Genomic DNA, 10,862 nt, shown 5'->3' with positions numbered 1-10,862 from the left:
ACCCTCAATCTAATCCTAAGGCTTAACCTAACCCTCAATTTCAACCTAACCCTCTCCCTAACCCTTACCATGAACGTAAACCTAACCCTAAGCCTAAGCCTCATACTAAACCTAACCCTCACACTAACCCTAATCCTATTCCTCACCCTAACCCTCACCCTAACCCTAACCCTCACCCTAACCTTAACCCTAACCCTAACCCTCACACTAAACTTAACCCTCAACCTAACCCTCACACTAACTCTAACCCTAACCCTCACCCTAACCCTAACATTAACCCTAAACCGCACCCTCAACCTAACCCTCACCCTAAACCTAGCCGTAACCCTCACCCTCACCATCACCTTCACCCTCTGCCAAACCTAATCCTAACACTAATCCTAACCCTAACCCTAACCCTCACCCTCACCCTAACCCTAAACCTAACCCTAACCCTCACCCTCACCCTTACCCTTACCCTAACACTAAACCTACCCCCCTCCCTCACGCTCACCCTAAACCAAAACCTAACAATAACCCTCACCCTCACCATAACCCTAACCCTAATGCTAACCCTCACCCTCACCCTCACCCAAACCCTCACCCTAACCCTTACCCTCACGCTAACCCTAACCCTAACCCTAACCTTAACCCTAACCCTCAGTCTAAACCTAACACTCAACCTAACCCTAACTCTACCCCTAAACCTAATCCTCAACCTATCCCTAACCCTCACCCTCACCCTCACCCTCACTCTAGCCCTCACTCTAACCCTAATCCTCACCCTCACCCTAACCTTAATGCTAACTCTAACCCTCACCTTCACCGTAACCCTAACCCTAACCCTCACCCTAACCCTCACCCTAATCCTAACCCTAAGCCTAACCCTAACTCTATCCCTCAGCCTAACCTTCATCCTAACCCTAAACCTAATCCAAACCCTAACCCTCATACTAACCCTTACCCTCACCCTATGCTTAACCCCAACCCTCACACTAACCCTAACCCTCACCCTAACCCTAACTCTAACCCTTAGCCTAACCTTCATTCTAACCCTAAACCTAACCCAAACCCTCACCCTAACCCAAACCCTAAACCTCACCCTAACCCTAACCATAACCCTCACCCTAATGCTAACTCTAACCCTCACCTTCACCGTAACCCTAACCCTAACCCTCACCCTAACCCTCACCCTAACCCTAACCCTAAGCCTAACCCTAACTCTATCCCTCAGCCTAACCTTCATCCTAACCCTAAACCTAATCCAAACCCTAACCCTCACACTAACCCTTACCCTCACCCTACGCTTAACCCCAACCCTCACACTAACCCTAACCCTCACCCTAACCCTAACTCTAACCCTCAGCTTAACCTTCATTCTAACCCTAAACCTAACCCAAACCCTCACCCTGACCCTCACCCTAAACCTCACCCTAACCCTAACCATAACCCTCACCCTCACCCTGACCCTCACCCTAAACCTCACCCTAATCCTAAACTTAACCCTCACCCTTACCCTAAGCTTAACCATTACCCTAAAACCCATGATAACCCTGACCCTCACTCTCACCAAAATCCTCACCCTAAACCTAACCCTAACCCTAACCCTCACCCTAAACCTCACCCTAACCCTAACCATAACCCTCACCCTCTTTCTAAGCCACACCCTAATCCTTACCCTCACCCTAACCCCAACCCTAACCCTCACCCTCAGCTTAAAACTAAACCTAACCCTAATCCTAAACCTAACCCTCACCCTAAACCTCACCGAAATCCTAACCCTCACCCTCAAACTCACCCTCACCCTAACCCTAACAAGAATCCTAACCCTAACCCTAACTCTATCCCTCACACTAACCCTAACCCTAAGCCTCACCCTAACCCTAACCCTAAACCTAAACCTAACCCTCACCCTAAACCTCACCTTAACACTCACAATAACCCTAACCATCACTTTCATCCTAACTCTCACCCCAACCCTAAGCCTCACCCTAAACCTAACCCTAACCCAAACCCTAACCCTCACACTAACCCTAACCTTCACCCTAACCCTAACCCTCACCCTCACCCTCAACCTAACCCTCTCGCTCACCCTAAACCTAACGCTAACACTAAACCTAACCCTTACCCTAACCCTCACACTAACCCTAACACTAAATCTAACCCTCACTTTCAACCTTACCCTCACCCTAAACCTTACCCTCACCCTCACCCTAAGCCTAACCCTAACACTCACACTAAACCTAACCCTCACCCTAACCCTAACTCTATCCCTCACCCAAAGCCTCAAGCTAGCCCTAACTCTAACCTTCACGCTAACCCTAATACTAACCCTAACCCTCACTCTCACCCTAACCCTCACCCTAACCTTAACCTCACCCTAACCCTAACCTTAACCCTAACCTTCACAATAACCATAACCCTCACCCTAACCCAAAATCTACCCCTCAGCCTAACCATCATCCTAACCTTAAATCTAACCCAAACCATCACCCTCACCCTCACCCTAACACTCACCCTAACCCTTACCCTCACTCTAACCCTAACCCTAACCTTAAACCTAACCATCACTCTAACCCTAACCCTCACCCTAAACCTCAACCTAACCCTAACCCTGACCCTCACTCTAACCCTCATCCTAATACTTACCTTCACCCTCACCCAAACCCTAACCCTCACCCTCAGCCAAACCCTAACCCTAACCCTAATCCTAACCCTAATCCTCACCTTATCCCTCACCCTAACCCTAACCCTCATCCTCACCCTAACCCTAATCCTCACCCTCACTCTAACCCTAAGGCTAACTCAAACCCTCACCCTCACCCTAACCCTCACCCTCACCCTAACCCTAACCCTAAACCTAACCCTAACCCTCACCCTAAACCTCACCCTAACCCTAACCCTAACCCTAATGCTCACCCTCAAGGTATCCCTCACCCTAACCCTTACCCTCAACCTAACCCTAACCCTAACCCTAACTCTCACACTAACCCTAACTCTCACCCTAACCCTAACACTACCCCTCAGCCTAACCCTAATCCTAACCCTAAAACTAACTCAAACCCTCACCCTCATCCTCACCCTCACCCTAACCCTAACATTCACCCTAACCCTAACCCTCACCCTAACTCTCAGCCTAACACTAACCCTAACCCTAATCCTAACCTTAACCCAAACCCTCAACCTCACCCTAACCCTATCCCCAAACCTAACCCTAACCCTCACCCTAACCCTAATGCTAACCCTAACCCTCACCCTAACACTCACCCTAAACCTAACCTTCACCCACACCCTAACCCTCAGTCTCACCCGAACCCTCAACCTCACCCTAACCCTCACCCTTATCCTAAACATGACCCTAAACCTAACCCTCACCCTAACTCTAAGCCTAACCCTCACGCTAACCCAAACCAGAACTTTAAACCTAACCCTCACCCTAACCCAAACTCTCGCCCTAACCCTCAACCTAACCCTAACCCTAACCCGCACCGTAAACCTCACCCTAAACTTATCCCTAACCCTCACCCTCACTCTAACCCTCACCCTAATCCTTATCCTCTCCCTAACCCTAACCCTCACCCTCACCCTCACCCTAACCCTAACCCTAACCCTAATCCTAACCCTAACACTCACCCTCACCCTCACGCTAAACCTCACCCTAACCCTAACCCTCACCCTCACCCTCAATCTCACCCTCACCCTAACCTTAACAATAACCCTAACCCTAAACCTAACCCTACCTCTAACCCTCACCCTCACCCTAAACCTAACCCTAAACCTAACCCAAACCCTCACCCAAACCCGTACCTAACACTCATGGTAACCCTAACCCTCACGCTCACACTAAACCTCACCCTAACCCTTACCCTCACCCTAAAGCAAACCCTAACCCTAACCCTCACACTAACCCTAACCCTCACCCTAACCCTAACCCTAATGCTCACCTTAACCTTAACCATAACCCTAACCCTGACCCTAGCCCTCAACCTACCCGTAAACCTAACCTTCACCCTCAACCTAGCCCTCACCCTAAACCTATCCTAACCCTCACCCTCACACTAACACTCACCCTCACCGTCAACCTAAACCTAACCCTCACCCTCACCCTCATCCTAACCCTAACCTAACCCACACCATAACCATAACCCTCACCCTAACCCTAAACTCAACCCTCACCCTCACCCTCACCCTAAACCTAAACCTAAACCGAAACCTCACCCTAAGCCTAACCCTAAACCTCACACTAAACCTAACCCTCAACCTAACCCTAACTCTATCACTCAGCCTAAACCTCTAATTAACCCCAACTGGAACCCTCACCCTCACCCTCACCATAACCCTCACCCTAACCCTAATGCTAAATCTAACCCTCACCCTCACCGTAACCCTAACCCTAACCCTCAACCTAACCCTCACCCTAACCCTAACCCTAACCCTAACTCTCACACTAAACCTCTCCTTAACCCTAACCGTAACCCTAACCGTAACTCTAACCCTCACCCTCACCCTAACCCTCACCCTAAACGTCACCCTAAGCCTAAACGTAACCCTCACCCTAACCCTAACCCTAACCCTCACACTCAGGATAAACCTAACACTCACCCTCACCCTAAACCTCACCCTAACCCTCAACCTAACCCTAACACTAACCCTCATCCTAAACCTCACCCTGACCCTAAGCTTAAACCTCTCCCTCACTCTAACCCTCACCCTAATCCTTCCCTTCACCCTAACCCTAACCCTAACCCTTACCCTCAGCCAAACCCTAACCCTAACCCTAATCCTAACCCTCACCCTAACCCTCACCGTAACAATAACCCTCACCCTAAACTTCACCCTAACACTAAACATAACCCTCACCCTAAACCTCACCCTAAACCTAAGAATAACCTTAACCCTAACACTCACCCTAAACCTCACCCTAAACCTAATCCTAACCCTAACCCTCATCCTCACCCTAATCCTCACCTTAACCCTTAACCTCACCCTAACAATAACCCTAACCCGAACCTTCACACTAACCCTAACCCTCACCCTAATCCTAAGTCTACCCCTCAGCCTAACCCTCATCCTAACCCTAAACCTAACCCAAACCCTCACCCTCACACTAAACCTCACCCTAAACCTAACCCTCACCCTCATCCTAACAGTCACGCTAAACCTTACCCTCACCCTAACCCTAACCCTAACCCTCATCCTAAACCTCACCCTCACCCTAAACTTAACCCTCACCCTCACTCTAACCCTCACCCTAATCCTTAAAATCACCCTAACCCTAACCCTAAACCTCACCCTCAGCCTAACCCTAACCCTAACCCTAATCCTAACCCTTACCCTCACCCTCACCCTCACCCTAAACCTCACCCTAACCCTAACCCTCACCCTCATCCTCAACCTCATCCTCACCCTCACCCTAACCTTAACAATAACCCTAACCCTAAGTCTAACCCTCACCCTCACCTTAAACCTAAACCTAAACCTAACCCTAAGCCTCACCCTAACACTCACCCTAACCCTTACCCTCACCCTAACCCTAACCTTAACCCTCACAGTAACCCTAAACCTCACACTAACACTAAAGACACCCTAACCCTAACGCTCACCGTCACACTAACCCTAAACTTAACCTTCACCCTAACCCTCACACTAAACCTAAGGCTAACGCTAAGGCCCACTTTCACCCTAACCCTCACCCTAACCCTTACCCTCAACCTAACCCTAACCCTAACCCTAACCCTCACCCTAAATCTAACCCTCACCCTAGCTCTCACCCTACCCCTAAACCTATCCCTAACCCTCACTCTAGCCCTCACCCTAACACAATCCTAACCCTAACCCTCACCCTAACCCTAATCCTCACCCTCACCCTAACCCTCACCCTAACCCTCACATTAACCCTTACTCTAACGATAACCCTCACCCTAACCCTCACACTAACCCTAACCCTAACCCTAATCCTAACCTTTACCCTAACCCTCACCCTAACCCTAACATTAACTGTAAACGTCACCCTCACCCTAACCCTCACCTAACCCTAACCCTAAACCTCACCCTCACTCTCACCCTCACCCTCAGCCAAATCCTAACCCTAACACTAATCCTAACCCTAACCCTCACCCTCACCCTCAACCTAACCCTAAACTAAACCACACCCTAAAAATAACCCTCACACTAAACTAACCCTCAACCTAATCCTAACCCTACCACTCACCCTAATGCTCACACTAACCCTAACCCTAACCCTAATCCTCACCCTATCCCTCACCCTAACCCTAAACCTGCCCCTCACCCTAACCCTCATCCTAACCCTAATCCTCACCCTCACTCTAACCCTAAGGCTAACTGAAGCCCTTACCCTCACCGAAAACCTAACCCTAAACCTAAACCTAACCCTCACCCTAACCCTCACCCTAAGACTAATCCTAACCCTTACCCTCACCCCAACCCTAACACTACCCCTCAGCCTAACCCTAATCCTAACCCTAAACCTAACCCAAACCCTCACCCTCACCCTCACCCTCACCCTAACCCACACCCTCACCCTCACCCTCACCCTAACCCTAACCCTAACTCTCACCCTAACCTTAACCCTAAACCTAACCCTAACCCTCACCCTAAACCACACCCTAAAACTCACGATGACCCTAACGCTCACTCTCACCCTAAACCTCACCCTAACCCTTACACTCACGCTAACCCTAACCCTAACCCTAAACCTCACCCTCACACTAAACCAAATTCTAACCCTAAACCTCACCCACACCCTAACCATCACACTAACGCTAAGGCTAACCCTAAACCTCACTTTCAGACTAAAACTCACCCTAAACCTTACCCTCACCCTCACCCTAACCCTAACCCTCACTCTCACCCTAACCCTAACCCTCAGCCTAACCAAAACCCTCACCCTAATCTTCACCCTAACCCTAACCCTAACCCTCACCCTAACCCTCACTCTAACCGTAACATTAACCCTAAACCTCACCCTCACCCTAACCCTCACCCTAACCATAACCCCAACCCTCACCCTCACACTCACCCTCACCCTCAGCCAAAACCTAACCCTAACACTAATCCTAACCCTAACCCTCACCCTCAGCCTCACCCTAACCCTAACACTAACCCTCAAACTAAACCTCACACTAACCCTAATTCTAACCCTAACCTTACTCACCCTAACCGTCCCCCGAACCCTTAACCTCACCCTAACCCTAACCCTAACCCTAACCTTCACATTAAAAGTAACTCTCACCATATCCCTAAATCTACTCCTCAGCCTAAGCATCATCCTAACCCTAAACCTAACCCAAACCTTCACCCTCACCCTCATCCTAAACCTCACCCTCAACCTAACCCTAACCCTAAACCTCACCCTCATCCTAACCCTCACCCTAACCCTTACCATCATTCTAACCCTAACCCTAACCTTAAACCTAACCCTCACTCTAACCCTAAACCTCAACCTACCCCTAATCCTCACCCACACCCTCACCCTCACCCTAACCTAACCCAAACTCTCACACTTATACTCACCCTCACCCTAAAACTCAACCTCACCCTCAACCTAAACCTAAGCTAACCCACACCCTAACCCTAACCTTCAACCTAACTCTAAACCTAACCCTCCCCCTCCCCCTCCCCCTAAACCTAAATCTAACCCTAACCCTCATCCTAAACCTAACCCTAAACCTAATGCTAACCCTAATCCTCACCCTCACTCTAACCCTCACCCTAACCCTTACCCTCACCCTAACCCTAACCCTAACCCTACCCTAACCCTCACACTAAACCTAACCCTCAAATTAACCCTAACTCTACCCCTCAGCCTAACGCTCACACTAACCCTAACCCTAACCCTAATCCTCAACCTATCCCTAACCTTCACCCTCACCCTCACCCTAACCCTAATCCTCACCCTCACCCTAACCGTAATGCTAACTCTAACCCTCACCCTCACTGTGACCCTTACCCTAACCCTAAACCTAACCCTAACCCTAACCCTAACCCTAACCCTAACCCTCACCCTAACCCTCACCCTCACCATAACCCTAACCCTCACCCACACCCTAAACCTTTCCCTAACCCTAACCATAACCCTCACCCTCACCCTCACTCTAACCCTCACCCTAAATGTCACCCCAACCCTAAACATAACCCTCACCCTAACCCTAACCCTAACCCTCACCCTAACACTCACAATAAACCTAACCCTCACTCTCAACCTAACCCTCACCCTAAACCTCACCCTAACCCTAACTCTAACTCTCACCCTCACTCTAACCCTCACCCTAATCCTTCCCCTCACCCTAACACTAACCCTAACCCTCAGCCTAAGCCAAACCCTAACCGTAACCCTCACCCTCACACTGATCCTAACCCTCACCCTAAACGTCACCCCAACCCTAAACCTAACCCTCACCGTAACCCTAACCATCACCCTCACCCACACCCTAAACCTCACGCTAACCCTAACCCTCACCCTCACCCTCAACCTCACCCTCAGCCTTACCCTAAAAATAACCCTAACCATAACCCAAACTCTAACTCTAACCCTCACACTAAACCTAACCCTAACCCTCACCCTAACCCTAACCCACACCATCACCCTAACCCTAACCCTAAACCTAACCCTAACCTTCACCCTAACCCTCACCCTAACTCTCACGATAACCCTAACCCTCACTCTAACCCTAACCCTCACCCTAACCCATACCTCACCCTAACCCTAACCCTGACCCAGACCCTAACCCTAACACTAATCCTAACCCTAACCCTCACCCTCACCCTCACCCTAAACCTAACCCTAACCCTCACCCTAACCCTAATTCTAAACCTAACCCTCACCCTCACCATAACCCTCACCCTAATCCTTAACCTCACCCTCACCCTAACCCTAACCCTAACCTTCACACTAAACCTAACCCTCAACCTAACCCTAAATCTACCCCTCAGCCTAACCATCATCCTAACCCTAAACCTAACCCAAACCTTCACCCTCACCCTCATCCTAAACCTCACCCTCAGCCTAACCCTAACCCTAAACCTCACCCTCATCCTAACCCTCACCCTAACCCTTACCATCATTCTAACCCTTACCCTAACTTTAAGCCTAACGCTCACTCTAACCCTAAAACTCAACCTACCCCTAATCCTGACCCACACCCTCACCCTCACCCTAACCCTAACCCAAACTCTCACACTTACCCTCACCCTCACCCTAAAACTCAACCTCACCCTCAATCTAACCCTAACCTAAACCACACCCTAACCCTAACCCACACCCTAACCCTAAACCTAACCCTCTCCCTCACCCTCAACCTAAACCTAAACCTAAACCTAACCCTCATCCTAAACCTAATGCTAACCCTAATCCTGACCCTCACTCTAACCCTCACCCTAACCCTTACCCTCACCCTAACTATTACCCTAACCCTACCCTAACCCTCACATTAAACCTAAACCTCAACTTAACCCTAACTCTAAACCTCAGCCTAACGATCACACTAACCCTAACCCTAACCCTAATTCTCAACCTATCCCTAAGGTTCACCCTCACCCTCACCCTAACCCTAATCCTCACCCTCACACTAACCCTAATGCTAACTCTAACCCTCACCCTCACCGTAACCCTAACCCTAACTCTAACCCTAACGCTCACCCTAACCCTCACCCTAACACTAACCCTAATCTTCACCCTCACCCTAAACCTCTCCTTAACCCTAACCGTAACCTTCACCCTCACCCTCACTCTATCCCTCACCCTAAACGTCACCCCAACCCTAAACGTAACCCTCACCCAAACCCTAACCCTAACCCTCACCCTAACATTCACGATAAACCTAACCCTCACTCTCACACTAACCCTCGCCCTAACTCTTACCTTCACCCTAACCCAAACCCTAAACTTAAACTTAACCCTCACACTAACCCTCGCCCTAACTCTTACCTTCACCCTAACCCAAACCCTAAACTTAAACTTAACCCTCACCCTAACCCTAACTTTCACTCTAACCCTCAACCTAAACCTAAGTCTAACCCTAAACCTCACCCTAAACCTAACCCTAACTCTAACCCTCACTCTAACCCTCACCCTAATCCTTCCCCTCACCCTAACACTAACCCTAACCCTCAGCCTCAGCCAAACCCTAACCGTAACCCTCACCCTCACCCTGACCCTAACCCTCACCCTAAAAGTCACCCCAACCCTAAACGTAACCCTCACGGTTACCCTAACCATCACCCTCACCCTAACCCTAAACCTCACGCTAACCCTAACCCTCACCCTCAACCTCACCCTCACCCAAACCCTAAAAATAACCCTAACCCTCACTCCCACCCTAACCCTCACCCTAACGCTAACCTCAACCTAAACCTAACACTAACCTAGACCCTAACCCTCACACTAACCCTAACCCTCACCCTAACCCTAACACTCACCCTAACCCTAAACCTAACCCTCAACCTCACCCTAACCCTAACCCTAACCCTAACCCTAAAACTAAACCCTCACCATAACCCTCGCACTAACCATAAGGCTAATCCTAATCCTCACTTTCACCTTAACCCTCACCCTAAACCTTACCCTCACCCTAACCATAAACCTATACCTCACCCTAACCCTCACCCTAACCCTAACCTTAACCCTCACCCTAAACCTCACCCTAACCCTAAACTTAACCTTCACCCTCACTCTAACACTCACATTAATCCTTACCCTCACCCTAACCTTAACCCTAACCCTCAACCTCAGCCTTACCCTAACCCTAACCCTAATCCTAACCCTCATCCTCTCCCTCACCCTAACCCTAAACCTCACCCGCACCCTCAACCTCACCCTCCCCATAACTTTAACAAAAACCCTAACCCTAACCCTAACTCTAACC

The sequence above is a fragment of the Dipodomys spectabilis genome, unplaced genomic scaffold, assembly GCF_019054845.1.
Source record: "Dipodomys spectabilis isolate Male_0828 unplaced genomic scaffold, ASM1905484v1 ptg000588l, whole genome shotgun sequence".
Taxonomy (NCBI): domain Eukaryota; kingdom Metazoa; phylum Chordata; class Mammalia; order Rodentia; family Heteromyidae; genus Dipodomys; species Dipodomys spectabilis.
Note: the sequence above shows the minus strand (reverse complement) of the source record.